We start from the raw sequence: 13,152 nt of genomic DNA on the forward strand, positions 1-13,152 counted from the left end.
GTGAGTTGTTTTCTACAAAAGCTCCCTCCCCTTTTGCTCCTCTTTAAATCCTGATGGATGGGGCTATTCGTCGTCCACCTGTGGCCTTACTCCCATGGTGAACCTCAGTTCTTAATTGTTACTTCCTTTTGGCAGCTCTGTGCATGTGCAAGGTGGGAACCGGTTCCAGAAGCTCGCTTGCTTCACTACTGTCCAAGCCCAAAGGCAGCTGATGACTCCAGCCTGCCCTGGCCCCATCTCTGCCTCTGATGCAGAGTCCTCATCCAAGCCTTCCTCAGCCTCCAGGACTGGCCCAGTTTCCTCCCCAACCTCCTGACTCCGCTGCCACCTCTGTCAGCCATCAGTGGACCACAACACTGCTGCACACTTTTTGCCCATGGTAGACAAAGCTTCATGTGCTTCTAAAGTGGACACTTTGAAATGGAGTGATTAGGCCATGCAGCACATCCAGATTACCTGTCTTCTCCCACCTGCCTCTGCCTCCATGCTTGGAATTAACACTGTCTTCTCCCCCTGCCTCTGCCTTCATGCTGCATCCAGTTGCCAGTGGGTTGCAGCTGTGGCTGAACAACATCACCCCTCCACACACACACTTGCTGCTTTCCGGCTGGCCATTACGTATCCCTGAGGGCTTATTTTGGGGGTAGGGTTATATTAGGTCTACCCCAAAAATCAGGCTGCTTGTTTTCAGAGTGGGTCTTATTTTGGGGGAAACATGGTGGTCTCATGTTATATACTAGTGGCTTGCCCTGGTGGGAGTGATTTTGGAGGTTTCTTGATTAAGCTGTTATTTACTGCTAGCTTGTTTGGCAAAGTTGGCAGTTCTTTGATTGGGGTATTGTTTGTTGATTTAATCATGGTGTTACTCTCTGCTGATCTGGGTGCTGATTGCTGGTGAGAAAGTGTTTTGGTCTTTTTGACTTTTTGACTGTCTCTTTCGAATGGTATCCAGATATTTCATCTCTTTATTCCTGTCAATGACCAATTTGTTTGAGCACCAGACTTCCAGGAATTCTCAAGCATTTTTGGACTTGGCTTTGTCTAAGATATTCACAGTTTCTCAGTTAAAACTATGGTTGTCTGTCCATGTGTTGTGAAATTAAGGAGTTTTCATCATGTCTTCTGACTTCTAGATGGTGTTCATGTGGATGTGCTCTACAAGTCTTCTGCCTGTTTGTCCTACATAGTAGCTGTTACAATCCTTACACTCTAAGTTGTAGATGACATCTGTTTTTTTTCTTCCGATGCTGCAGGGTCATTAGATTTACTTAGTTTTGTAGGACTATAGTTGGTTTGTGTGCTATGGCGATGTTATGTAATTGTAATAGTATGCTTGTGGTTTCTGAGATATTTTTGATATATGGCAGTGTTATCCTTTTCACAGCTTGCGCTTTATGTTATTTTGGGTTGCATGATTAGGAAATTTTTGATATTGGATATCCATTTTGTTGGAAGATATATAGCAAATGGCCTATCTCCTTTTTCTGATGTTCAGGGTTGATGTGGTATGTCTTTGCTCTTCTATATAGGGTTCTTATACAGCATTTCTTGTGGAAGGTTGGGTTGTTACTTTGGTAGTGGAGCACTTGGTAGTTTTACAGTAGACTGGACTGAAACAGCTACTATTCCTCATTATTCTCATTCAGAGGAGGGGGAAGAAAAGACAGGTGAGGAATTGGTAAAGATAGCTGTCCTAGCTTAATTTTAGCAAGTCAACCAAATAAATATACCATTAGATGGAAATATATCATACTTTTAAACTTATTTCTTTTACATCTGACTTACTCATGGTTCATGGAGTACATACATTTGTTCTGATTTCTTTTCTTTGTGAATTTTTCTTCCAGAGAAGCTTCTCTGCAAGTCTGTTCTTGCTGTTGTACTATTTCAGCGAACAGAAGTCTTAAGTCTCATCAAGAAGAAATCATTGGCCAGCAGAAGAAAGATTTTTTTCCCCTTGGAATTGGAAGCAGGCACACAAAAAAAGGAAAGCTATTTTTTAAAAACTGATATGTGAGTGAATTGCAGACAATGATTTTTAGTTTTACTTGTTGAATTTCCCTTTCCAATGGAATGGAAGTAAATTTGGATTGCCATGTGAATTCTATGTCATCATGATCTTAGGAACCTTTTCAAGATAACCTATCTCAAGCAGCAGATGGGAAACCATCAGGAATACTAGTGGTACTGTGTCATCCTGAAGGATTTTTTTAAAATAAGTTTAATAAAATTATATATAAAAAATGAATACTTGTGATAACAAATTTTTCCACATCTTTATTTTTGTAGACTAGAGCACTCATAATTTACAGATGAAATGTTGACAATCCTTATCTTTGTGCAATGAGCAAGCATTGCATATGTCTGTTATATATTTTGTTTAAAACTAACATACTAGTTTGAAAAAAGCATATTAACCCCTTTTGTTTTAGACAATAATGAAGACATTTCATAGAGACATTTTATGGAGTTATTGATACATCTCTGACATTAAAATTGCTGGCAGACAAGGTCGGCTGAAATTTAATGCAATACTTGTTTAGTGTCATCAGTAAATGGCCTGCAATCAGATATCTGTTACATACCAAATAGCTATATCTTCATAACACTCAATTTGTTTTTCATTTCTTTTCATCTTCATTTGATTCTATCCCCCATATTTGCTTGGCTGGCAAATTTCCTGTTTTAATGTTCATCCTCTGCCCTACGAACTCAGTGCCCTGATACATCTAAATTTAGAAAACAAAAATGATTTCCAGTAAAAGGATTTCAGTATTCAACTTGTTCAAGAATATAAGCATTCACTACTTCGATTATGATAATGAAATTTTATGGTATCTCAGAGCCATATGCTTTTGATAAACCCACAACTAGGGTATAATTTGACAACATACTTAACCGTAATGTTGTTAAGGTTACTATTATGAAAAGCCATTGATAAACATTGAATCTGTCTAATTAAAAATAAAACTTCAGGGATTTATATTAACTTCTAGTATTGTAATAAACGTCTTCTCTTTCCTGATAGTTGTTAATGGGGGGGGGGGGGGTGCACTTACAGTATTTTTCTTCTGCCAGCCAAACATACTACCTCTCAGGCAAAGGAAAGCAAAATTCAAACAAATGTTTTGCATTCTAAAACAACTGCTAGCAGGTCCTAGGAAGAATACCAACAACTGATAAATGAATATTCAAGGCCATAATCCATCTTCTGCTTGCTTCCAATATTATGTAATTCTCTTAGATTAGGTACTGATAGTTTTAGACTTACTCTAGACCAGTGGTTCCCAATCTTTTTTTCGCCCCGCGCCCCTAAAGAAATTTCACTCGAACCTCGCACCCCCTGAAATAAATAATAAATAAAAATGCTAACATATAGCCAATATCCTATTATTTACCTGGACTTTTCTCACACCCCCTGGAATATCGTCTCGCACCCCCAGACTAATACATTAGATATTAGTATATTTGTTAGAAAAGCAAAATAAAAAAATTGCAAAATGTTAAATTTTATTAACATACTTTAGTTTAACATAAACACTCATATAACAAAATTTGCTACCCTAGGATTCCTTTTTAGGTGAATGTTTATTTCTGGCTCTAATAAATCTTTGTATATGTTTTTTTCAAGTAATTTTAAAGATAGTTTTTAATTTTTAATGATATTTTGTTTTTATTAATGTATGTATGACTTTGTGTGTATATCACATGTTTACCAATGTTATAGTTTTATATCAATTTTTCTGGTTCTTAGACTGGTTGTTCACACACAATGATTATCACATAAAAGGCACTCTAATAATAGTAATATATTTGTACTTTCTATAAGAGGGGTGTTAAACTCAAAGCCTGGGAACTGGATCCAGCCCATGGAGTTCTTAGATCTGGTCCGTGGGGCTACCATGGAAACAGAAAATGATTGGCCTCCAGTGCCTCTGCTAGTGAAAACTGAGAGATACAGGAGGCCCCACAGCTGAAACAGAGTTTGTGAGGGCTGCCAGTGACACTCCGCAGCTCCTTTTGCGCTGGCACAAGGTTGGAGGAGTCCATCGTGGCCAAAACAGAACTTTTTATCCCGTTTTCGCTGGCAGAGCATTTAAGCCATTACAGGCACCCCTGACATGAATGATATCAAGTTTGCCACACCCACCCTGGCCATGCCCAACCTGGCCCCACAAGGTCAAACACAACCTTGTTGTGGCCCTCAATGAAATTGAGTTTGACACCCCTGTTCTATAAGCATAAATGCAACATTGGAGAGACAAGTTTCTCAGAACTGAAACAAGTTTTAATAATTGTAGAATTAATTAGCCAGTTATTTGGTATCCCTCTCTTCTGAATTTACAGAAAACCTCAGGGCAATAAGTTTTGTTGATTTTGTCTCCCTATATCCCATAATCCTGGAGTAAAATAATACACAAATTAGCAAAATTTGATTCTTATTATTATTCTTATTATTAAAAAATAAAATATTAAAACAGAATGATATATTTCTGGTGTTTCCTTTTGGAAATAATTTCTTATCGGTGAAGAAAGTATGTAATATAATATGTATAAAAGTATGTATAATAGTAAGTATAAAAATATGTTATCAGATTATTAATAAACAAGTCTCAAATTACTTTCCTAAGAGATATAGTTAATGGAGAGATGAAGATATAATGACAGTTATATTTGTACATGTTGTAGGTATAACATCCAAGAATTTATCTCTAAGGTCTTCAGACTATAGCTGTTAAAAATATTCTCTCTGCTTAAACTCTGGGAAGTGAATAAAAATTAGAGTATGCTAGATTAAATATCCCTTCTAATTATTTGCTGATGATAGAAACACACTTAGAGTGTGCACAATTTAAACTGTTCAAAGATTGAATTTTCCATTTAAGTATTTTCTTATTTTGAATAGCTTGGACTCTCTTTTTCTCTCTCAATTTCACAGCCAAAATTGGTCTATAGAAATGTGTTTGAGAAGCTTCTTGGCTTGGCTTCTAGAATTTTTATCAGCTTGTTGCCTTGTAAAAAAACATTTCCTCTATCATAGTCATTCTCTTTATTTTTTACAATGTAGCTCAGTGACATGGTCAGGGGCAGGTTTCTATCATTTCTGACCAGTTCTATAGAACCCCTTGTTAACTTTCTAAGCAATTCGGAGAACTGGTAGTTAGAAGAAACCTCCTTTTGTTTTTTTCCCACCCTTATTACATTCTTGGCAGTATGCCTAGACTTACTGTCTCAGAAGGAGGTTTTGTTTTTCTTGATACTTTCTTAAAGGGAGATGAGTGAGACCAGCTGTTATCTTTAAGTGGTGCAAATGTACCTAAGGATTGCTTCTCCTAAGTGTGCTTTTTCTGGAGAGCTTAAATGACCTCTCTGCTAAAGGGTTTCACATTATGAGCAATAGTTGGCTGCTGATTGCATTTTAACTATTTTAATTCCTCAAGGTGCTCTGGCAGCCTGCCTGATTTGTAACTCTGGCTTGCAGGTATTTTTAATCTAATGATTGGTATTTAGGGCAGCTTTTTGCAAGCAAAGAAGCTTTTTGTATTTTTGTACAGGTAATCCTTGACTTACAGCAGTTCATTTAGTGACCATTCAAAGTTACAATGGCACTGAAAAAAGTGACATGACCGTTTTTCACACTTACGACAGTTGCAGCATCCCCACTGTTATGAGAGGCCAGGTGAGGAGAAGCACCCCTTGACGTGAGTAATGTCAAGTTGACTATGCCCACCCAGTCATACCCACCAACTAAGCCATGCCCACAAAACCGGTTGTTAAAAAATTTGAATCCCACCCAAGATATGGCTCATATTTCAAGTCTTAAGTCACAATTTTGTTTAAGATCTGAAGAACTCCAAGTCAATATAGGCAATATTCATATAGGCAAGTCAGATACTTAACTGAAGCTTTTACAATCTGGAATCTTCTTGATTTGTTGGAATTACAACTTAGAGAATGACCAATTAGGGGATTGGGAACAACAGGTATAATTAATTTATGTATAGTATTTAAATGGGTTTGTACAAAGAAAGAATTCTTTAGTAACTAGTCTTTATCTTTTTAATGTACAACTTTTAATAAGTCAAAAGTATTTTTCCTCAAAGTTAAGGGAGGAAGTTAGTATCTATGAATGATTCTTTTACATTCAAAGCAGCTCCAAGCAAAGAGAACTGGTAAGAATATTTATCTTTTTAACCAATGATATATACCATAATAAGTCAAAGGAGGGTACTGCATCCATCCTCTTTAACAGATTGCCTATGAAAGAGCAGAGAGGTGTTGAGATAGAGGAGAAAAAGATTTTATCACATACATTAAAAGAGATTTCCCTAATAAGTAGAGAAGTTGTTGAGTCCACATCCCTATAATATGTGGTTTTTCTTGGGATTCCTTGTTATAATATTGGAAAAAGAATCCTAGGATGTTAGATACCAATTTTTAAAAATGCTCTTCCAATTTTAATTTAAATAAAATTATGTTTGTCTTACAAACTCCATCGAAATTTAGCTCTGCCTTTTATGTTGGAGAATATTTAGTACCTGTAGAGTTGTAATTGCAGGAATGTTCCAATCTCGGATGGCAAACCTCAGATAAAGAATGTTTCTGAGCAAATACAACTCAGGCAAACAAAGTCACTAATCTATGGATAAAGGAGGATTAGAGAGGGGAAGTAGACATATGTTAGACTTTAACTAGAGATAATTAATTGTATGGATTACTGTACTAAACAGTAACGAAAGTTAAGCAGTAACCAAAGTTAACCAATGATGGAGGATAACTAAAAATGTATATAAATGCAAGACTATACTCCAATAAAGATCATCATCATAATTCAGTTGTTCATGATCAAACAACTTGACTGCCTCGTCATTACAACAAGTATCATTCCATTTCTTCTGGTCTGGGACTTCAACATTTAAGCATGCAAAGCACCAGATGACTGAAGGGGAAAAAATAGGAGTGGTTTGTTTTTGCATTCCAAAACATTCCTACATTTAAAATAAGAAATCTAGTGGAATGTCTCTATCTCAAGGTTTCTCCTTCTATCTCCTAAGATGAGATTGCAATTTTATAATAATATCTTGCAATAGCTGTTAGACAATTCTGAAAGAAAGAAAACTATTGAAAAATTGAAAGAAAACTGGGAGAGAAGGATGAAAAAAGAAGGTAACAAGTGGACAAGAAATTCTTTAGTAACTAGACAAGAAAGGAGAAAGAAGTAGTATGTGGGAACTCTTAAGAAGGATTTATTGATGAATTACACATCCAGCTTTTTTTCAGAAAATATAATATTCTTTTTTTTTCTTTTATTTCTCGTACTCTTGCAAGGTATATAATCCAGTTTAATAATTTGACAGGAATAGTAACTGAATTTGTATATGAGTACACAAAAAGAGAAAATTGGATTAGGAATTGTTTTATAACAAAGGATTAAGACTTGTTTTGTAACAAATAATCATCAATCTTCCAAAGGGAGGTATGGTTAGGAGGCTCAGATAAAATGTTCATGTGTATTGTGGTATATGTGTATTGCTAATGCACCATCCTCCAATTCATCAATTTTTTGAACAGTTGACCTAGTTCCTCAATTCTGCCTGATGTGTTTATTGGAAGTAGCAGCAGTTTCACAGTACTTCTAGTTCTATTCTTAAACTGTCAAACATAAAATATTTAAACAGAGAAAAAATCAGTGTCCACCTGAAGATTCTACAGATCATGGTGACAAAATGCCCTCATCTTTACATCAGGCAAAAGACAAATAAAGCAAATTGCTTACATTCCATATTATTAACTTAGTTTTATGCGTGTTTGTCATGATTCTTATGAAGGCCAGCTTAAGAGTTATCAAAACACTTTTCTCCTTGAAAATGTGCTAGGGCAGCTTAAACCCAAGTACTGGGAAACAAAATAAAACAACATTTCTTGGAAATGGTGAAACAAATTGTACTCTCCCCTTGGCTACAACATTTTACAGAAAATATCAGTTTTATCTCAGTTTTAAACGCATTATGCCTGTCCCAGAAATAACCTCAGCTCTCAAACCCTGTTGCTGTTAGATTATAGAGAGCCAGAGGTAGAATAGACAATTCATGTGGAAATGCCTTCTGTTTCACTGGGCTGAAGTTGACAGTGCTCTGCCATAGGGATGAAATAAAATGGGGCATGTAAATCAATCCTGTACTTGCTTATTTGAAGTAAAACCACTGGATTCAGTAATCGTTAAGAATGCACAGGATTGCAGCCTTACTAGAGATATCTGAAAGGGGAGGAAGTTGAAATATTCAACTCAGTGGCTGAAATTATTTAAGTCAAACTCTTGTGAAACACATGTAAAAAGAGTAAGGCTAAGATCATATAGTTGTGGCTGCCATCTTTATATTTCCCAGTCAGTCATAAATAAAATGGTTTTCCAATTTTGACAATTTGAAAATGGGTGAACTTCATCTCCCAGAATTTCTTAGCCAAATAATGATGGGTTGAAATTCATCTTCAAATTGCCACTATTGAAAAACATTGCCTTAGCTGGGCTAAATTATGATAATTATTTAGTTAAATTTGTTCCTCCAACCACCAAATATTTTATGTTTTTAAAAAATCAACCCTGGATTTAAAAGATAAAGCCACAAAATGATCTTAATTACTTCCTTCCAAATAAATAATTAGCATATGAAAATTAAAACAAAGCAAAATTATGATTAGATAACTATGTTGGGTAGCACTGCTATTTTTAGGGATGACAATAAGAAAGTCTTGCAAGAGATAGGCCCTTGGCCATGGTGATGACATTTTGAAAATAACAGATTCCAACATTCTTTAGGAAACGGCCCTCCCTCTTTGAAAGGGAAGCTGCACCAGGGGATTTTATTATATTCCATGAAAGACATGAAATAAAAATGATCAGGCAGGGTTAGGTATTGGTGGCCATACAAGCGCAGCCATATCATGCGGTTGCCTAGCAACCTAGGGGTGGAGATAGGGTTGGGAATCGAAAGAAAGAGAAAAAGGGGCTGCAACCACTTCGGCCAGAAATGGCAGGTTGACGTTTCTTTTAAGGTAAGTTTGAAAGGGCTCCGCTCGGCACTGTTTAGTTTGGCTGAAGATGAGAAACACGGAGGAGGAATTTCACCTGTCCTGTGTAGGCATTAGAACTAAGCTCAGCGCGGCGGTGTCCTGCTGGGCTCAGAACTATCTTCCTGTGAAAACCGGGAGGGAAATGTCATTCCAATCTCTGTTTTATTGATCAGAAATCTGATAACAAAGAGCAAAGAGACAGCATAGGCCAATAATACCGTTGGCCAAAATATGTTATTATTGCGAGCTTTTTTTGCAAACCCAGCAAGGCACAGGAAGAAGATATTTTCACCCCCGCGATGTTCACGCCGCAGGCTGGGAAATACGATCTACTGTAACGGATTGCGCTTTATAAGAAGACGAATCAAAATAGCATTGTGCCCAGTTAGCAGCAAGGGAGTAATTCATATTAGGGAGGAATTATTTTCAAACACAAAAGGAAAACAGAAAACTTTTATAAATTTTATTTATTTGGAATATTTCGAATGAAGCAAAAATCATTTCCGATTGCAAAACATCTCTGCCTTCCTCCCCAGCAAACAGGAAGTTTATGAGTTTTGCTAGAAAAGCCATTGACACAAGTCATGGCACCACTTTAAGGAAGGAAGAGCTTTCTTACACTGAACTCTCCGGTTGTTTGGGGGCTGTGAAATGAATAGTTGTTTTGTGGGAAAGACGGAAGGCAATGAGCTGAAGATAATCTGGGGGTGCAAAGACCTCTTGTAAGAAAACATGAGGAATGATGGTTCTATTCTGAATACTAGTACTTTTGCTCCGCTTGCCATGTAGTGGTAGATAAACAAGACTTAGAAAAAATTGAAGTAGTCTCCTGTCTCTGAACGAATTTTTTTCATAACTCAGAAAGAAAGAGAAAGAAAAAGCCTCAATTCTCGTTTTGTATCACCTACCAGCTTGAGGATATATTGAGGTATTACGTTGCAGTTCTTGATCTATTCTAAGAAACTTGCATAGCACTAGGCTCTTCAGTTAATTATGGATCTGCCTGTCTGCTTTTCTGGAATGAGGTCTCCACCCCCGAAATTTGAACAGGTCCCACCCTTCTGAGATTTCAAAGGGTCTTAAAAACTGGCTCTTTATCCAGAGCTTTGGACAGGACGATTGCTTTCCCCTTTCTTCCCTTCTGTTGTGCCTTTGTCCTGTGCTGTTCTTTTTTTTTTTAAACAAGTTTTATTGATTTTACAAACAAACAAACAAAACAAAACATCATTAAACATTAAAAACATAAAACCTCTTTCCATTGTAAATCTTTACAAGGCAGGTAACACATTGCTTTATATCACATACTTATAATTTATCCCATTTCCATATAAACACGTAAATTCCCTTTACCAAATTCCACATTGTTTCTCTTTAATCATTATTCAATCATATTTCCTTTCTAATTTATCTGCTATTCAATCATCACATTTATATTTTCCTCTGGCTTGTTTATAATTATTCTCATCTAGTCTTCCTCCGAGATTTTATTATTTAATTCTTAATTGAACACACACACATAAGACATAAACATAAAAACATAAAACTTTCTTTTAGAAAGTAACTTGGCCCAGATTACCTCTTTTTGTATGAACTTCAATTGAATTCATGCTCTTCTTATATACCATTACCTATCTTGTTTACCATTCTATAACTATTATATAACTCCTCTCCACTTTTGCCTCATCTTAATTCTGTTTTATATATTTAATCTTGCTTTAAAGAAAAATATTTTTATATCTTTTGTCCATTTCTCCATTTACATCTGTCTCATTTCCAATATAAAAAAAGAATAGTTTCCCCTGGAATCACTAATCAGAGTATGATGCCTTTCTATCATTCCCCTAAATTAAAATTTAAAATAACACCTAAATCCCAATCAGATTCTGCTTAGTACATTCTACTATTTCAGAAACCAATACTACAATAATAAATCCATAACAGTCGACACATTAATCCATTAAACTCTATATTTAAACTAATATTTTAAACATTCCCTTTAGTATTTTATTAAAACTTAATATCATTCATTATTAAACATTTTAAAGTTATACCTTAATATTTTAGTCTTTTATTAGATCTTAAAAAGTTCTGATTATCTACTTATAATACAAATACCACTATTACAATACTCATGTGTACTTTGCAGAATCCCCCTTTTTTTTAAAAAAAACCCATACATTACCCATTATCCCTAAAAAAAATTATTTTCTCCATCTTGTTTTATACCTTTGTAACTTTTTCCCCCTTTTCCCTTTCCTTCTTAGCCCACCTAAACTTTTTACCCCCTCCTCTCCAAACCTCTGCCTTCTTGGTTTCCCCTTTCTGTTGCATTCCTCTTTCCTTTTGCTTTCTAGCATTCTGTTGTTTTTGCATCTTCTTTTTCTCTTTCATAAATATTTTTATTTCTTAAGTCCTTCCTTTTCGCTCCTCTCTTTCTCCTTTCTTTCTTAGTCACACCATTTAGTTCATTAAAATGGCTTCTTCTTCCTCGGCTTCTTCCAGCTGTTGTTTAATTTGCTGACACATGACAAGCGCCGTATCTAGGAAACAAAGGGCTTCTCCCATAACATCTTTGCCTTCTTTCCTTATTTTTAAATATTGTTTTTAGTTCATCAAGAGATAGAGCCATTTAAACTGTTTCTTCTTCTTTTTCTGTATCCTCTTCTTATTATTAAGCCAATCAGTTATTTCCAAACTTAAAACAGTTCCCAAAAGTCCCAAAATCCCGCAATCATCAAACAGTCCAGGCAGAGTACAAACTTCTTCTTTTTACAATTTCTCTTCTAGGGGTGAAGTCAAATTAGGAAAGAAAAAAACGTCCAGTCTGTGCTTTAAATCTTTTTAGAATTAATTTCTATTCTCTTTATCTTCAAGGCATCTCCTCCAGCAAAGTCTTAGGGTAAAAAAAATTTTTTTTCCAAGCCTCTCCCTTCCCACTTATAACAAAGGAGTTTAGGTTTTACCTTCTATTAAAAGGCTGGTTTCCTTGTCCATTTGTTAATTCCATAAGGAGGAGAGTAACTTCCTTTTCATCACTTTTCTTCGCCGCTGAAAACATCAATCGGGAACATTGTAGTGTCCAGAAAAAAGCCAATACTTTCCCAGGTGTTAAATATGTCCTTAAGGTCCCAGTTCGACCAAGAAAAAACGTCCGTTTTAAAACTCCTTCTTCTTCCTCCTGCACATTCTTTATCCAGTTGCTGGCTTCTTTATGGCGGCCATAAAGACCGCCGCTCCACTGTCTTGAGAGAAGGGGGTTATTGCCGGCTGGGGAGGGGTTTGCGATACCTCTCAGCCCCTGTCCGGATCCCCCTTTCTTCAGCTGCCCCAACAGGGCAGCCTTAGCCTCAAATCCGTCAGGATCGGAGGCACCAAGGCAGCTAGCACAGCAGGGATCGCGGAGAAAAGCGAATCCCTGCTGTCACCGAAGCCGACAAACCGGAAGTGTCATCCTGTGCTGTTCTTAATGTTTTCAGTATTCGTTAAAAAAATACTTTAAAGTCACTGGAAGGCTGCATTTATTATGCATTTAATACAATTATATAACTTTATTTTAGTGGTCCTCAGCTTACAACAATTAAATTAATGATGGTTCGTAGTTACAACAGCCCTGAAAAAGTGACTGTTTTTCACACCACCATTGCAGCATCTCTATGATCACGTGATAAAAATCCAGCTGCTGGTGGATTATGATGGTTGCAATGTCCCAGAGTTATGTTATCACTTTTTGCGACCTTTTGACAAGCAAAGTCAACCTGGGTTGATTCATTTAACAACCGTGTTACTCACTTAACAATTGCAGTGATTCACTTAACAACTGTGTCAAGAAAATGGGGCAAAATTCATTTAATAGTTGTCTCACTTAGCAACATAAATTTTAGGTTCAACTTTGGTCACAAGTCAAAAGCTACTTATATAAATTTAATAAAATATATTATTTTATGCCATATTTCTTATACTTTACATCTGATACAAATATTAAAGATTAATACAAATATTAAATATTAATATTATTATCACGCCATCCTGATATGTATTGCATAGCTTGTTTGAAGTGTTTATTTTATCATTGCTGTGTTA

At 36.0% G+C, this 13,152-nt stretch overlaps 1 protein-coding gene across 1 annotated transcript in view; it reads left to right on the top strand.

The window, feature by feature from the left end:
- The first annotated feature begins 8,999 nt into the window (after positions 1-8,999).
- The window catches only part of PLCL2 (phospholipase C like 2), a 233,764-nt gene continuing 229,611 nt past the window's right edge, over positions 9,000-13,152 (top strand). Inside the window, exon 1 of the mRNA XM_087917668.1 lies at positions 9,000-9,054. The gene's annotated coding sequence lies outside the window, so the exon portion shown is untranslated. The remainder of the gene's footprint in view (positions 9,055-13,152) is intronic.

The sequence above is a fragment of the Pseudonaja textilis genome, chromosome Z, assembly GCF_049901715.1.
Source record: "Pseudonaja textilis isolate UNSWEBS1 chromosome Z, rPseTex1.2, whole genome shotgun sequence".
NCBI classification, from domain to species: domain Eukaryota; kingdom Metazoa; phylum Chordata; class Lepidosauria; order Squamata; family Elapidae; genus Pseudonaja; species Pseudonaja textilis.